This window comes from Lactuca virosa, chromosome 9 (genome assembly GCF_052849685.1).
Source record: "Lactuca virosa cultivar CGN04683 chromosome 9, Lactuca_virosa_CGN04683_v6, whole genome shotgun sequence".
NCBI lineage: Eukaryota > Viridiplantae > Streptophyta > Magnoliopsida > Asterales > Asteraceae > Lactuca > Lactuca virosa.
Genome location: NC_136434.1, coordinates 302,383,082 through 302,399,990, shown reverse-complemented (window position 1 = coordinate 302,399,990; position 16,909 = coordinate 302,383,082).

The window sequence follows — 16,909 nt, the reverse complement described above, 5'->3', positions numbered from 1 at the left end:
TCACAATACTCAATATAAGCACACATGACCCTCTGGTCACACGAAATTACCACTCAAGGTAAGTATAGTGAGGAAACTCACCTCGTGAGCAAGCAAATAAACCTCGTACACGAATCACCGATCTAGCCTCCGCCTAACACATATGATAATTATCTCTAATTAACACTACAATCATGACTCTAAATAAACCAAAGGCTATTCTCTCTCTCTAACTCTTGGAATGGGTAAAAGACCATTCTACCCCTCCATGGTATCCATAATCCTTGTCTTGACAAAACCCTAAAGTCAACTGAAGTCAACACTCGAGTCAACAGTCTATGTTGACCCAACTCGTCGAGTGCATCTCCATGACTCGTCGAGTCCCCTCATTTCTTCCGAAATGTCGCGAAAATCCAACTTAACTCGTCGAGTTGTCTCATCAACTCGCCGAGTTACTCATGTCCAGACTCGTCGGGGAAAACCCTAGCCAACTCATCGAGTTGGCTCATCAACTCGGCGAGTCCCTTAAGTCTCATTTCTCATTCAAACGTTTTAAGGCAGATTCACAACCCCAAACTCTAGATCTAGCCTCCCAAGGCTGAGATACCACGTAAAGCTACAATCTTTACGTCCATGCACGACACTTAGGGCTTGAAATGCCAAAACAAGCTCCATTTAGGGTCTTAAGAATAAAATCTCCTCTATAGCTGGATAAAGTTGGGACCTTTGGACTCTAGGGACCTCACAAGGTCAAGATCTGAAGTCTTAACCTCTTGGTGAGTTTAACACACTAAAATCTAAATGAAAGATGGAAAAAGCCCTAAAACTCCATAAAAACGAGATCTAATCACAATAATGAGCAAGGTGAAGACTTTTTACCTTCCACAGAAGCTATAGATGAAATAACAGCAGATCCAATAGTCTCCTCTCGTTCTTTGCCTTGATACTCTTCTCTTCTCTTATAAAGGTGCACTAAAATGCCCAAAGATTAGCTCTCTTTCTCTCTTAGCTCAATATAGACGATTAGGGTATCACACAGGGGAGTAAGGTGGCTGGTGAGGCGGAAATGAGGGCTTAAGGTCCTTTAAATAGGACCCAACCCCGGATATTTACAGTTTCCTCTCACAGCGCCAACTCGGCGAGTTGGTCCTTCCGACTCGTCGAGTTGGTCATAAAACCCACATGGCCAATAAGCCTCAACTCGACGAGTTGGGGCATCCAACTCGTCGAGTTGCTCAAGCAACTCATAAATAAATGTATAAATATTATACCTGGGAGTCGGGATGTTACAACTCTCCCCCACTAAAATCAGACTTCGCCCTCGAAGTCATGCTCCAGAAATAACTTTAGGTACTGCTCACGCGTCTCGAACTCCGGCTCCCAAGTCCACTCGGATCTCCTGCGGTGCTCCAACTACACCTTAACCAGTCGCACCTCCTTGTTCCTCAGGGTCTTAACTTTTCTATCCAATATCGCTATCGATCTCTCAACGTAATTCAGGCTCGCATCAACCTGAATGTCCTCTAAGGGTACCACCGCCGTCTCATCGCCTACACACTTCCTCAACTGAGACACGTGGAAGATGTTATGAATCTGGCTCAACTCTGCAGGTAGCTCCAACCGATAGGCTACCTTCCCCACTCTAGTAGTCACTTTGAAAGGACCGATATACCTAGGACCCAACTTTCCCCGCTTCCTGAATCGGATCACCCCTTTCCACGGGGATACCTTCAGGAGGACAAAATCTCCAACCTTGAACTCTAGCTTGGATCGTCGTCGGTCTGCGTAATTCTTCTGGCGACTCTGAGATGTTAGTAACCTCTGTCTGACCTGTTGAATCTGGTCAGTCGTCTTGAGCACTATCTCAGTGCTACCCATCACTCTATGCCCTACCTCTCCCCAACAGATGGGAGTCTGACACCTCCTCCCATATAAGATCTCAAAGGGTGGCATACCAATACTGGAATGAAGGCGATTGTTATAAGAAAACGCAGCCAAGGGCAAATAGGTGTCCCAACTTCCTCCGAAGTCCATAACACATGCACGTAGCATGTCATCAAGCGTCTGCATCATCCACTCACTATGTCTGTCTGTCTGTGGGTGGTATACGGTACTAAAGTGCAATCGGGTACCCAACTCCTCATGAAACTTCTTCCAGAACCTGAAGTAAAACACACATCCTGATCTGACACTATCGATGACACGCATTTTCTGTTTTATGACACATAGGACATTACTTATGTTCTTGGAGGTTTTATGACAACAGTTTATGACATACAAATATTTCTGTCATAAAGGCTATATTTGTGTATTTTCTTAACTCAAACTTTTATATTGAATATTTATATAATACCCCCTGACAGTTTGCAAAATAGTCACAAAGTTCCCATTTTCGAAAATCACTAGAATAAGTGTCAACTTATAAAGGTTCCTTTTTATAAGTTTTATTTCTAGACATGAAAGCATAGGTAAAGGGCTTAAGTTGGACACATCCAATAGTTGGGAGGCTCTTTTATACCAAAGTATCCTCTGTTCTTTATGGAATTGGGAATTCTTACGTTCGTGAGTATATTACTAAAATATTAATTTAATAATATTTCACACACACATACAATCATACGTATATAAGCAATTATTCAAGTATTTAGGCAAGATTTGACTTGTACTCTCCCCTAAAAACATTAAAATATTGAAAAGGTGGGGTATGAAGCTCACCTTGAGTTGGTTGAGGAGTTGTTTGGAGTTATGGAGTGAAGATCTCAAGCTTAAACTGTTGCTGAGATGAGGAACTTCCCTGGGAGGGATGCTTTCCTAAGGATGATCATCACATATTATTATGAATAAAATAATATGGATTCATCTTGAAATATAATAAAATATTAGGTGAGTGGAGGAATTTACCTTAAAATTTCCCAGGAAGAAATTGAGAAATTTCCTTTCAGCAAGATCCCCTGTTCTTGCTTGAAGATGAGTTTTTGAGAGAAAAATGGGAAAAGTGAGAGAGAAAGTGGAGTCTAAACTCCCTTACTGTCGTGGTTTTGGAGTATAAGAAAAGGAACGGAATCTTTGATGCATGGGGATCTAGTGGTCCATGCATGGATATTTGGTGGGTAAAGCATGGAATACCGTGATTTGCATGGGAAATGAGGAATTTCATCAAATCACAAAGTCAACTTCCTTGTCCTCTTCTTGATTTAGGATAAGGTTTTCCTAAATCCTAAACTTTTTATTTTATGTAAATATAATTTAAATAATTAAATTTGGCATAAAATAAAGGTTTTAGGGGTCTTAGCTAAGAAAAACACGAGTTTGGTGGGATTCCCGACCTCAAAATACCCCAAAATGATAAAAAGGTCCGGAATAGTCCAAAATCCGGGGCTAAATAGTGAATTCCGGAGCTCTAGGGCAATTTCCGAAGTTGTAGCTCAAATTCCGGAGGGGAGTATTAAAGCTGCGAGGATCCGAAATGGTTGGCAAGAAGTTCCGGAGCAAACAGTAACTTCCGGAGCACTTTCTCGGTTTCCGAAGTCTTCTGATTCATTCCGGAGTGAAGCCGGCAGTCCGGACCGAGGGTTCCGAAGTCAGCTGACCTTTCCGAAGCGACCATAGGCGAGATTGTCCGGAGCCAGGAGTTCCAAGATTGCGATATGGTCCGGATGAGAGGTTTCCGTCGTGCAACTCCTCTTGGTTTCCTTAGAAGACATTCCGGACAAAGAGGTTCCGGACCAAGAGGGTTCCGGACCAAGAGGTTCTGGACTAAGAGGGTTCCGGACCAAGAGGAGTCCGGACCAAGAGGTTCAGGACCAAGAGGAGGCCGGACCAAGAGGGTTCCGGACCAAGAGGTTCCGGACCAAAAGGGTCCTTTTGGGGTTTCCTCTTCCGGTTTTGAGCTGTTTTCGACTAAGGAAGGTACTTAGGGAGATTTGAGAGAGATTTGAGATACGTGGAGAGATTTGGGAGAGATTTAACATACTTGGTGAGATTTGGGAGAGATTCACTAGTCTTGGAGGGATTTCGCATACTTAGAGAGATTTGCGAGAGATTCACTATTCTTGGAGAGATTTTGCATACTTAGGGAGATTTGGGAGAGATTCACTATTCTTGGAGAGATTTCGCATACTTAGGGAGATTTAGGAGAGATTTCACATACTTGGAGAGATTTGGGAGAGATTCACTATACTTGCAGAGATTTGGGAGAGATTTCACATACTTGGTGAGATTTGGGAGAGATTCACTATATTTGGAGAGATTTGGGAGAGATTTCACATACTTGGAGATATTTGGGAGAGATTCACTATACTTGCAGAGATTTGCATTCTAACACTTTATGGCTCCTTAGGAACTCATATGGAACACTTAGGAGTGTTAGCACAAATCTCACAATAGTCCTTACTTACCTGAGGATGGAATTTCCTAGCCAAAAGTGCTAGTTGTGACAACATCAAACCATAATTACATGTCTCAAAAACCATAATGTCAAATAGTATAATGTCAGAGTACAATCCCAGGTTTCTCAAATGCGGAATCATGTATGTGCGGTGCGCTGCTACGCTGTCGGATCCTTCCCTTAGATGAAGAGGTACTTGAAGCCAAAACTGAAAATCGTAAACACAAAGCATAGTGAGTTCCCCCATCATACCACATACCATACAACATACATACTACCGGGCAATTCTGGGGTGCCCGACCTACTTATGCCAGGCCATTATGGGGTGCTGACATACCCATGTCAAGCCATTCTGGGGTGCTGACCTACCCGTGTCAGGCCATTCTGGGATGCCTGCCTACCCTGTGTTCTATTTCACCCGGTCACGGGGACTATTTCACCCTCTACTACTATCACATAATAACATATCATAATCATGCTGTCAGACATATCTGGGGTGTCCTACCTACCCTTCGGTCCTAACGACCGAATCGGGGGACTATTTCGCTCCTACTACCACTATCACATAGAACATATCCTACTAGCACATAGAACACATCAAGTAATAGCAAACTAGACAATAATCACAAAGACAATCATCTCAACTGTAATCAACTACTAGTGGGTCGGCCTTGGTGCCTTAGACCCACTTCTACTGGTAGGTAACTCACCTCAATGTCATGTAGTGTCTGCATTGTCCTCGGTATGGAAATCAACTCTTCATGACTCCTCGATCCCTACACAACATCCTTTTTAAGTTACCATTTCATACTCATAACCCCTATACAGGGTCAACTCAAGTCCAACTCAAATTCAAGGTCAAAACCTTGGTCAAAGTCAACATCTGGTTCACTCGACTCGGCGAGTTGGTCCACCAACTCGCCGAGTCCCCACGTCCACAAAAAGCTACAATCTCGTCCCTACTCGTCGAGTCTATCAAGAGCTCGACGAGTTCTCCTTCAACAAACATCGGAACCTTCTTCGACTGACTTGCCGAGTTCGTCCTTGAACTCGTCGAGTTCATCTTCATCCGTATGAAGGTATTTAGTCTATGACTCGCCGAGTTCTCCTTGAACTCGTCGAGTCCGTCTTCATGTGGTTGGGACATTGCCTTGAACTCGCCGAGTTAGCTCATACACTCGCCGAGTTCTATGATTTCCAGGTCCCTAATGAGCCTAGACAACTGAGTGATCTTCCATCTTATCATCTGGTCCTTTAACAGAAAGGATTTGATGGAATATACGTCCCGACTCGCCGAGTCCTATGAACGACTCGCCGAGTCCCTCTTTGTCCCAAACTATACAGTCGATTTTACTTGGTCTGAAAGAATCCAAACCATAGATCTGACCTCCTAGGGTCCATATTATACGTAAAGCTACGAACTTGATGTCCATGCATGGGGTTTTTGGCTCATAAAGCCATAAAAAGGGGTTTATATGTTGCATGGGTCTCCCATGGCCATAAAGTTGGCACCTTTATGCCATGGTAACCCTCAATGGTTCCAGATCTGAAGTACAACTCCAAATATACAGACAAATCAAAGTATAGCTTCACTAAAGCTTAGAAAATGGTAGAAAATAGCCTCAAATCAAGATCTAAGTAATGAATAGCCAAGGTATCAGCTTTATACCTCAAATGAGCAGCAAATGTTCCAAGACTTCTGGATCTACTTGCTCTCTCCAGATCTCCTAAGCTTCCTTCTCCTTTTCCAACTTTAAATACACACAAAAGGCACCAAAAAGTTCAAGAACACTCAAATAAGGCTTAGGGTTTCGAGTTAGGGTTTTCTCTGGGTTGGGAGGGACGATGGGGGATGGTTGGGGCAGAATAAGTCATTTAAATTGGGTGCAAACACTAAATATTAGGGTTTCATCCAGACAACATCTACTCGTCGAGTCGGTCTCCCGACTCGTCGAGTAGATCATTAAACTTCCCGATCAATATCGAGTCTACTCGACGAGTTGGGCCTCTAACTCGCCGAGTCCCAGAGCAAAACATGAACTTACTTGAATTTAAATACGTACCAGGAACCGGGTGTTACACATAGTGAAGGTAGGTCTCAAGGTAAATGGAGACTTTATCATTAACAATTTTGTTAGACAAATTGAAATGGGAAAGATGCTTGGATATGGTGCGGAGGGTAGCATGCACGATTTAATAAATTATATAAATGGTATTGGTGAGAAAGTTTTTGATCAATGAATATACTATCATAGAACATGTGTGGGATGGGAGACTGCCATAAAAGAAAAAAGGTGAGGAATCATTCACATTTGGTAGATATGTTTAAAATTAGAAGTTTATGGAGAAATTATAAATTCTAATTTGCTTCTATTAGTGCGAGAGGTTGTTCTGGTGGAATTTTGTCAATCTTGGATCCTTTGTTGTTTGAAAAGAAGAGTATTGTTTCGATGGACAATGTTTTGATTGTGGAGGGCGAATGGGTTTTCAAGATAATAAAATGTTTTATAATCAATGTGTATGCTCCTCAAGGAGAAAGGGAAAAAATATCTATGGCATTTTTAATCTGATGGATAAACCGCAAAGAAGGCCTATATGTGATTTTTGGAGATTTTAACTCTTTTCATTTTCGACATGAACGAATTGGTTCTATTTTCTCCCAGACTAATGCAAACAACTTCAATAACTTTATAATCGAAGTTGGTCTCGTTCAATTCCCGATGGGAGGTTATAATTTTACATCTGTAACTTCGGATGGGAAAAAGCACAGTAAACTTGACAAATTTATGATTTCTAAATAACTGAGTGACCTTCTGCCTAACATGACTTCTATGGTGCTCGAGAAAACTATTTCCGATCATAGACCAATTGTCTTTAAATAATTATCAGTTGATTACGGGCCTATCCCATTTAAAATGTTTAACTCTTGGATGGAATGGGATGATTTCAATAACTTAGTTAATTATTCGTGGATGAGAGATGCAGCCATGACTTTCGCAATATATTAATGATCAAATTAAGTTTAAAAATAAGCTCAAAGCGCTAAAGATTGAATTAAGAAATCGCAACAATAAAAAAAACTTGATATAGATGGTGAGAAAAATCTCGTAAAAGCAACAATTCATAGCATTAATGTTGACCTTGAAACAGGATGGGCTACCATGACTATGATTAATCAAAGAAATTTTGCGGCTCATAAAGTAAATGACATAGAACGAATAGAGTCTCTTGACGTTGCGTAAAAAATAAAATTTAAATGGGGAGACGAAGGCGACAAAAATTCGAAGTTTTTTCACAACATGCTAAACAAAGCGTCAACAACTAAATTTAAACGGCAACAAACAAGAAGGGAATTGGATTATTGACCCTGGAGGAGTTAAGAAATTTTTTTATGACCACTTCAAAGAGAAGTTTTCGAAAATTCCATCCATGCCCATGGTTAAACGAAGTGATTGATTTAAACGTTTAACCATGGATCAAGTAGATCTTCTTGAAGCCAAGATCAATATGGAAGAGATTAAAAGTGCAGTCTGGATGTGTGGAAATGATAAATCACTACGACCCGATGGTTTTCCTTTCTATTTTATTAAACGACATTGGGAGACTTTAAAAGATGATATTATGGCATACATTCAAGAGTTTGCTCATTTTGGTAAAATCCCTAATGGTTGTAATTCCTCCTTTGTAACTTTGATTCCGAAGATTGATAGCCCAAATTTGATTATTGATTATCGACATATAAGTTTTATAGGTTGTCAATACAAAATTCTTGCAAAAGTCCTTGCTAACTGATTAGCAAAGGTGGTGGGTTCTATTGTTAGCATGGAACAGTCTGCCTTTGTTAAAGGCACACAAATCCTAGAAGGGTATCTCATTATAAATGAGATCATTCAATGGTGCAAAAAGAAAAAGAAACAACATCTTGTTCTTAAGACTGGTTTTCCTAAAGCTTTTGATTCAGTTAACTGGGAGTATCTTTTGCAAATCATGCCCTTTCTAGGTTTCGGTAGCCGATGGTGTCAATGGATAAAGGCGTGTTTGATGTCCGCGAGAGCTTCTATTCTTGTTAATAGAAGCCTAATTACCGAATTTTAAATTGAAAAGGGTATTCGTTAAGGGGACCCGCTTTCTCCAGGAAAATTACCTTTCATGTATTTGGGTTTACCGGTTGGGATGAACATGAGCTAAATGCATAATTGGAATATTATAGTTGACAAGTTTGAAAAGAAACTATCTTCGTGGAACTCTAAATTGCTCTCAATAGGAGGTCGGTCCACGCTTCTTTCTTTAGTTCTTGGTTCTTTGGGAATTTACTATATGTCAATTTTTGTTTTACCTATTGTTGTCATGAAGATATTATAATCTATAAGAGCTAAGTTATTTTTAGGTTTTGAAAATAATCAAAGGAAAATATATTTGGTTGCTTGGGACTTTCCTGAAGCTCCAAAAGATCAAGGTGGAATAGGTATTGGAATCTTAGAATGTTTCAATTACGCGTGGTTAATGAAGTGGAGGTGACGGTTCCACATTGAACCTGAATCTCTCTAGGCTTGAGTTGTAATGGCAACTCAGAATCGTCTGGGCAATTATTTTGAAAGTTGCATTCGAACCAAAGGAAATAGCATTTAGGATGATATGGTGAAATCTTGGAAAGACCCTTAGCTTGAAGACCCTTAGCTTGAAGGCATTCCTCATATAGAGAGATATTCTGCTTTATACCAAATCAAAGTTCACAAAAATTGTTCTGTTGCAGAACGCAAATAGGATAATCACTGGCTCTGGAATTGTATAACACCGATCACCACTCCACTCGAAAATGCTTAATTTCTCCAATTATGTTCTATTTTGGGACACTTCACTCTTTCTAATGATATGGATGGTTGGAGATGGGACCTTGATGATGATAGTCTTTTCATGGTGAAAGCTACTAGAAAATACCTTGAACATTTGATGTTGCATTCGAATAACGAACCAACTTTTTGGAATAAATTTGTTCCTAAAAAAGTTAATATTCTTTCTTGGCGTCTTCTGGTTGATAGAATTCATGTGAGATCGAGTTTTCAAGCCAAAGGATTTGATGTGTCATCTACTCTTTACCCCAAATGTCAACAAAGTACTGAAACTACTCGTCACTTGTTTGTTGATTGCGATATAGCCAATAAAAATTGGAAAGGAATAATCAAATGTCTAGACTTGGATATTCCTATCCATCTGTCCCCTCCTGATTTGTTGAAAACAGTAATAGATTTCCTGGTCAATTAGAAGAAAATGGAGATACTTGAAGTGGTAATTCAAACAACCTAGTGGATTATCTGGAGATATAGAAACGACATTTTGTTTGTTGATCAGAGTTTCAAGAAGGAGCTCATCTTGGATTATGTTATTGATCATGCTTTTCATTGGTTTAAAACTAGAAAACGTAGTTCTAATATTAGTTGGCCAAATTGGATTCAAAATCCCTTTCTTTATGTGTAATATTTTACTAGCTTCTTGCTAGTCTCTTTTTTAATAAAACTTTTTGAGCTGTTAAAAAAAATCTTACAACTTTCAACTACATGCTACTTTAACCAAACAAGCTCACAAAATGCTTTTTTTGCAAATTTCTATTCGTATGTGAATTTCGCAACTTAAGATTATGCAACACATTTTATAGGTTATAGTTATAGACTTATAGTTAGAGTTTTGTATACACATTATATTAATGTATAACGGGAAAAGTAACTGTCATTAAAAGGTTTAATGGGTAGTACATTAGTAAATGGAATATGTCGGGTGTTAGTAAATTAGGTTAGATCCATCGGTAAAAACTACCCATACATTATCTCAACAAATTTTGGATAGAGGCATATCCATCTATAACGCCGTAAATTTTCAAACAAAATTTTCATTTTAAAAATCACATAATTCTCATAAACATAGTTCACAAATCTCCCAAAATGACAATTTATCAAAAGGCATATTCATAAATTGTTTAACACAATCCAAGATCCTCAAAACATAACTCTGCCTCGTGTGTACAATCAAGACGGCGCCTTCCCGTGATCCCGAGAAGTACCTGAAACACATAACACATAACACGGTAAGCACGAAGCTTAGTGAGTTCCCAAAAATACCACACATAACTCATTAGCCTATCATGGCTATATCTCAAATAAGACCCTCTGGTCGATGTGTCTCAGTGGAACCCTCTGGTCCCACAACTCGGGTGGACCCTCCGGTCCTAACTCTGTAAAGCTCAGCATAATACACAACATAAATCACAAAGACATAATACAGGATATCACAATACTCAATATAAGCACACATGACCCTCTGGTCACACGAAATTACCACTCAAGGTAAGTATAGTGAGAAGACTCACCTCGTGAGCAAGCAAATAAACGTCGTACACGAATCACCGATCTAGCCTCCGCCTAACACATATGATAATTATCTCTAATTAACACTACAATCATGACTCTAAATAAACCAAAGGCTATTCTCTCTCTCTAACTCTTGGAATGGGTAAAAGACCATTCTACCCCTCCATGGTATCCATAATCCTTGTCTTGACCAAACCCTAAAGTCAACTGAAGTCAACACTCGAGTCAACAGTCTATGTTGACCCAACTCGTCGAGTGCATCTCCGTGCCTCGTCGAGTCCCCTCATTTCTTCCGAAATGTTGCGAAAATCCAACTTAACTCGTCGAGTTGTCTCACCAACTCGCCGAGTTACTCATGTCCAGACTCGTCGGGGAAAACCCTAGCCGACTCGTCGAGTTGGCTCATCAACTCGGCGAGTCCCTTAAGTCTCGTTTCTCATTCAGACGTTTTAAGGCAGATTCACAACCCCAAACTCTAGATCTAGCCTTCCAAGACTGAGATACCACGTAAAGCTACAATCTTTACGTCCATGCACGACACTTAGGGCTTGAAATGCCGAAACAAGCTCCATTTAGGGTCTTAAGAATAAAAGCTCCTCTATAGCTGGATAAAGTTGGGACCTTTGGACTCTAGGGACCTCACAAGGTCAAGATCTGAAGTCTTAACCTCTTGGTGAGTTTAACACACTAAAATCTCAATGAAAGATGGAAAAATCCCTAAAACTCCATAAAAACGAGATCTAATCACAATAATGAGCAAGGTGAAGACTTTTTACCTTCCACAGAAGCTATAGATGAAATAACACCAGATCCAATAGTCTCCTCTCGTTCTTTGCCTTGATACTCTTCTCTTCTCTTATAAAGGTGCACTAAAATGCCCAAAGATTAGCTCTCTTTCTCTCTTAGCTCAATATAGACGATTAGGGTATCACACAGGGGAGTAAGGTGGCTGGTGAGGCGGAAATGAGGGCTTAAGGTCCTTTAAATAGGACCCAACCCCGGATATTTACAGTTTCCTCTCACAGCGCCAACTCGGCGAGTTGGTCCCTCCGAATCGTCGAGTTGGTCATAAAACCCACATGGCCAATATGTCTCAACTCGACGAGTTGGGGCATCCAACTCGTCGAGTTGCTCAAGCAACTCATAAATAAATGTATAAATATTATACCTGGGAGTCGGGATGTTACAACTCTCCCCCACTAAAATCATACTTCGCCCTCGAAGTCATGCTCCAGAAATAACTCTAGGTACCGCTCACGCGTCTCGGAGTCCGGCTCCCAAGTCCACTCGGATCTCCTGCGGTGCTCCAACTACACCTTAACCAGTCGCACCTCCTTGTTCCTCAGGGTCTTAACTTTTCTATCCAATATCGTTATCGATCTCTCAACGTAATTCAGGCTCAACTCTGCAGGTAGCTCCAACCGATAGGCTACCTTCCCCACTCTAGTAGTCACTTTGAAAGGACCGATATACCTAGGACCCAACTTTCCCCGCTTCCTGAATCGGATCACCCCTTTCCATGGGGATACCTTCAGGAGGACATAATCTCCAACCTTGAAATCTAGCTTGGATCGTCGCCGGTCTGCGTAATTCTTCTGGCGACTCTGAGATGTTAGTAACTTCTGTCTGACCTGTTGAATCTGGTCAGTCGTCTTGAGCACTATCTCAGTGCTACCCATCACTCTATGCCCTACCTCTCCCCAACAGATGGGAGTATGACACCTCCTCCCATATAAGATCTCAAAGGGTGGCATACCAATACTGGAATGAAGGCGATTGTTATAAGAAAACGCAGCCAAGGGCAAATAGGTGTCGCAACTTCCTCTGAAGTCCATAACACATGCACGTAGCATGTCATCAATCGTCTGCATCATCCACTCACTATGTCCGTCTGTCTGTGGGTGGTATACGGTACTGAAGTGCAATCGGGTACCCAACTCCTCATGAAACTTCTTCCAGAACCTTAAGTAAAACACACATCCTGATCTGACACTATCGATGTCGGCACTCCATGACATGCCACCACCACTCTCACATAAATCTAGGCCAATTTCTATGCATAAGAGCTCTCACTGATGGCAAGGAAGTGGACACTCTTCATCAACCGGTCCACAATCACACATATCGCGTCGACACCCTGCGCGGTTCTCAGTAATTTGGTGATAAAAACCATGGAAATCTGTTCCCACTTCCACTGGGGAATCTCTAGAGGTTGTAACGGGCCATGTGGACGGTGGTGCTCCGCCTTAACCCGACGACAGGTCAAGCACATCTCAACTACCCATGCCACATCCCTCTTCATTCAGGGCCACCAGTAATCTCTCTTCAGATCCAAATACATCTTAGTGGCTCCTGGATGGATCGAGAATATCGATCTATGTGCCTCCTCTATCAATATACGTCGAGCTCCACCTGTATAGGGCACCCAAATCTGCCCACGGAAAGTCATAAGCCCCCAACTATCCTTCTCAAACTCGGAAACCTGTCCGATCACTTGCTCCCTCTTGATGTTCTCGGGCCTCACAGCCTCCACCTGAGCCTCTTGGATGGTATCTAGGACTGGAGTCATCACCGTCATCCTCATACACACGTGTCGAATTGGAGCACTCTCTTCTCTACTGCTCAAGGCATCGGCTACCACATTAGCCTTGCCTGGGTGATATAAGATCTCGCAGTTGTAGTATTTCACTACATCCAACCACCTCCTATGTCTCATATTCAGGTTGGGCTGATCCATGAGGTACTTTAGGCTCTTATGGTCCATGTATATGGTGCACCGGACTCCATACAGATTGTGGCGCCAGATCTTGAGGGAGAACACCACCGCCCCCCAACTCCAAATCATGGGCGGGATACCTTGTCTCATGAGGCTTCAACTGCCTTGATGCATATGCTATCACATGCCCCCTCTGCATCAACACCGCACCCAACCATGATATAGATGCATCACAGTAGACTACAAAGTCCTCTACTCCCTCGGGAAGGGCTAACACTGGAGCTTCGCACAATCTCTAGCGAAGAGTCTCAAATGAGGCCTGCTGCTCGGGCCCCCAGGCAAAAGTAACACCCTCCCGGGTCAATCTGGTGACAGGAACGACAATCTTGAAGAAATCTCTGATAAATCTCTGATAGTAGCTGGCCAAACGCAGAAAACTCCTGATCTCGGATGGGGATTTCGGCACCTCCCATCTCATAACTGCCTTAATCTTGGCCGGGTCGACCAATATCCCATTTCGATTAATGAGATGTCCTACAAACTGGACCTCTCGTAATCAGAAATCACACGTGGAGAATTTTCCATAAAGCCTCTCCGCCCTCAATAGTCCAAAAATCTCTCGCAGATGCTTCTCGTGCTGCTCTCTGGACCTCGAGTACACCAGAATATCGTCGATGAACACGCTCACCGATCAATCCAACATGGGCATGCACACCCGATTCATGAGATCTATGAACACTATTGGTGTGTTGGTGAGCCCAAAAGGCATCACCACAAACTCGTAATGCCCATAACGAGTTCTGAAGGCCGTCTTCTGCATATCCTCCTCGCAAACTCTCATCTAATGATATCCAGATCTCAAATCAATCTTGGAAAACCAAGATGCCCCTTGCAACTGCTCGAATAAATCTTCGATCCTCGGTAGCGGATAACGGTTCTTGACTGTCAGCTTGTTCAACTTCTGGTAATCGATGCACATCCGGTGTGAACCATCCTTTTTATTGACAAAAAGGATCGGAGCTCCCCACGGTGAGCTACTCGGTCTGATAAAAACCTTCCCCAGCAGCTCCTGGAGCTGTGAGGATAAATCCTGCATCTCAGGAGGCGCAAGGAGATAAGGTGCCTTGGCAATAGGCGCCGCACTTGGAACCAAATCAATCCGGAACTCCACCTGCCTCTCGCGAGGCACACCCGGCAACTCCTTGAGAAAAACATTCAGAAACTCTCACACTATCGGAACCTCGGCGATGGAACTCGGCCTCTCTGTAGCAACCCGCATATCCATCACATACGCCAAAAAGCCTATACAACCCTGCTGCAGACTCTGTCTTGCACTGGCAGTAGAGCAGAAAGCTGATCCAGATCTGGTACATTTGCCATACACCGTAAGCACTCCCCGACTAGGGTCTCGTATGGTCACCATCTGATGCTCATAGTCGATCAGAGCTCCAAACCGACTCAACCAATCCACGCCCACTATGACACAGGCATCACACATCGCGATCGGTGCCAGGTCTATCGGGAACTCAACATCAAAAATCTCTATTACACATCCCCGGAATACATCAGTAGCGAAAACTGCATGTTCGTCGGCTATAGAAACCCTCAGAGGTGGACTCAACTCCTCACATCGGATACTGATGTGACGACTAAAAGCTAAAGACACGAAGGATCGATTCGCACCCGAGTCAAATAACACCAAAGCAGGTACAGAACTCACAAGAAAAGTACCTATATACAGCAAAGAATAAGCATAAAAAATCTCAAAATTACATAAACAAGGAAATACGTACCAACCACGACATCAGGTGTTGCACGGACCTCCTCCATTGTCAGTTGAAAAGCTCTCCCACGAGCCCTCGAAACCTCGGCCTTCACCGGCCGAATATCAGTAGCGTGCAAAGCAGAAGGAGCAGAACCCTAGGTTGATCCCTGAATGAGCTAAGGGCAATCGTCCTTTCGAAGGCGGATCTGGTTGCAGTGAAAGTAAACTGCGAACCCCATGGGGAATCCTTCGCCATGTGCCCCTCTTTTCCACATTTGTAGCCAATACCTGCCCGACGTGATCCCTCGTGACTCTTGCCACACTTATTACAAGTGCGGCCATTCTGGCACCCAGCTCTCGTATCAGCAGGCTTAGCCCGCTTCGTCGCTGGCTGCGACTGCACTGGTCTCTGGTCCTTCCCCTAGGACTCTCCCTCCACCCTGGCCTGTAACTCTAGCTCAATCTCCCTTCGTATGGCATTAGTCTCCAACTCGGCCAATGTCCGATAAGACGAGTTCACCACGAACTCCCGTATATCCCTCCTCAGTATGCTCAGATAACGACTCACACATGCCTGCTCAGTAGACAAGTGCTCAGGGAAAAACAACGCCCTCTCATGGAACATCTTCAAGATCTCAGTCACAGTTTCTGTCTTCTGCTTGAGAGACAGAAACTCCTGGGCTAACCGTTCCCTCTCCACCGGGGGAACCTACTCGTCTCGGAACAACTGCGTAAATCTCTCCCAAGTCACTACAGCATGATCTGCGGGAGTAAAGATGGTTGTCACAAACTTCCACCAGTCCTTCGCTTCCAAGCGAAGTTGGTTCAGCGTAAACCGTACTCTCAACTGCTCGGGGCATGAACACGTGTAAAACACCCCTCGATATCGGAGATCCATCTCATAGTACCAATCGGATCCTGTGTCCCATCAAACTCTGGTGGCTTCGTGTTGCTGAACTCCCGAAACAATAACGAGTCACCTCCCTGTGGCCTAGCAGCGGATACGGCTGAGGTGGCTGCAGCAACAAAAGCCTTAGTAATAGCAGTAATTCTTTTCCAGATTGGTTGATCCACCCTCGTCCGCAGTAACCATCATGCAGATTTTGCCTTTACCCTTAATGTTGTTGATATCTTCATCCTCATCTCCGGATGACCATACTTGATGGTCTCTGTTGACTTGGGCTACGTATGCCCTTACTTTCTCTTTTTCTTCCAATTCTTGAGCCATTCTGAGATATAATGCTCTGTCTTTTACTACGTTTGCTTTACAATCTCTAGCAAAATGGTTTTCCTTGTTGCACTTGTGACAAATTACAACATCATATTTTTCTTCTGCTGAGGTACCGGAGCCAGTTGTCTTTATAGGTTGCGGTGCTTCTTTGGGTTGAGTGTTTTGTGATTGTGGTACTGGGTGAGGATTTTTGGGATATCGAGAGTGATTATTCTGAGGGTTGAAGTTGCGGTTGAAGGGAGGTTTAGTAAACTGGTGATTTTTGCGAAATGATGAGGGTGGTAGCCTGTTGAATTGTTGGCTAACTAGAGCAATGGCATTTTGGAATTCCTCTTCATCATCGTATTCTGAGTCAGCTTCGTATGACTACAAAGGATTTTCATATGAGGGTGAATAAGATTGAGTGTGAGGTGCTTGTGCTACAAGAGCGAGTGGTCCTCCGAAGTCAGCACAGTCTTTGAGTACGGTT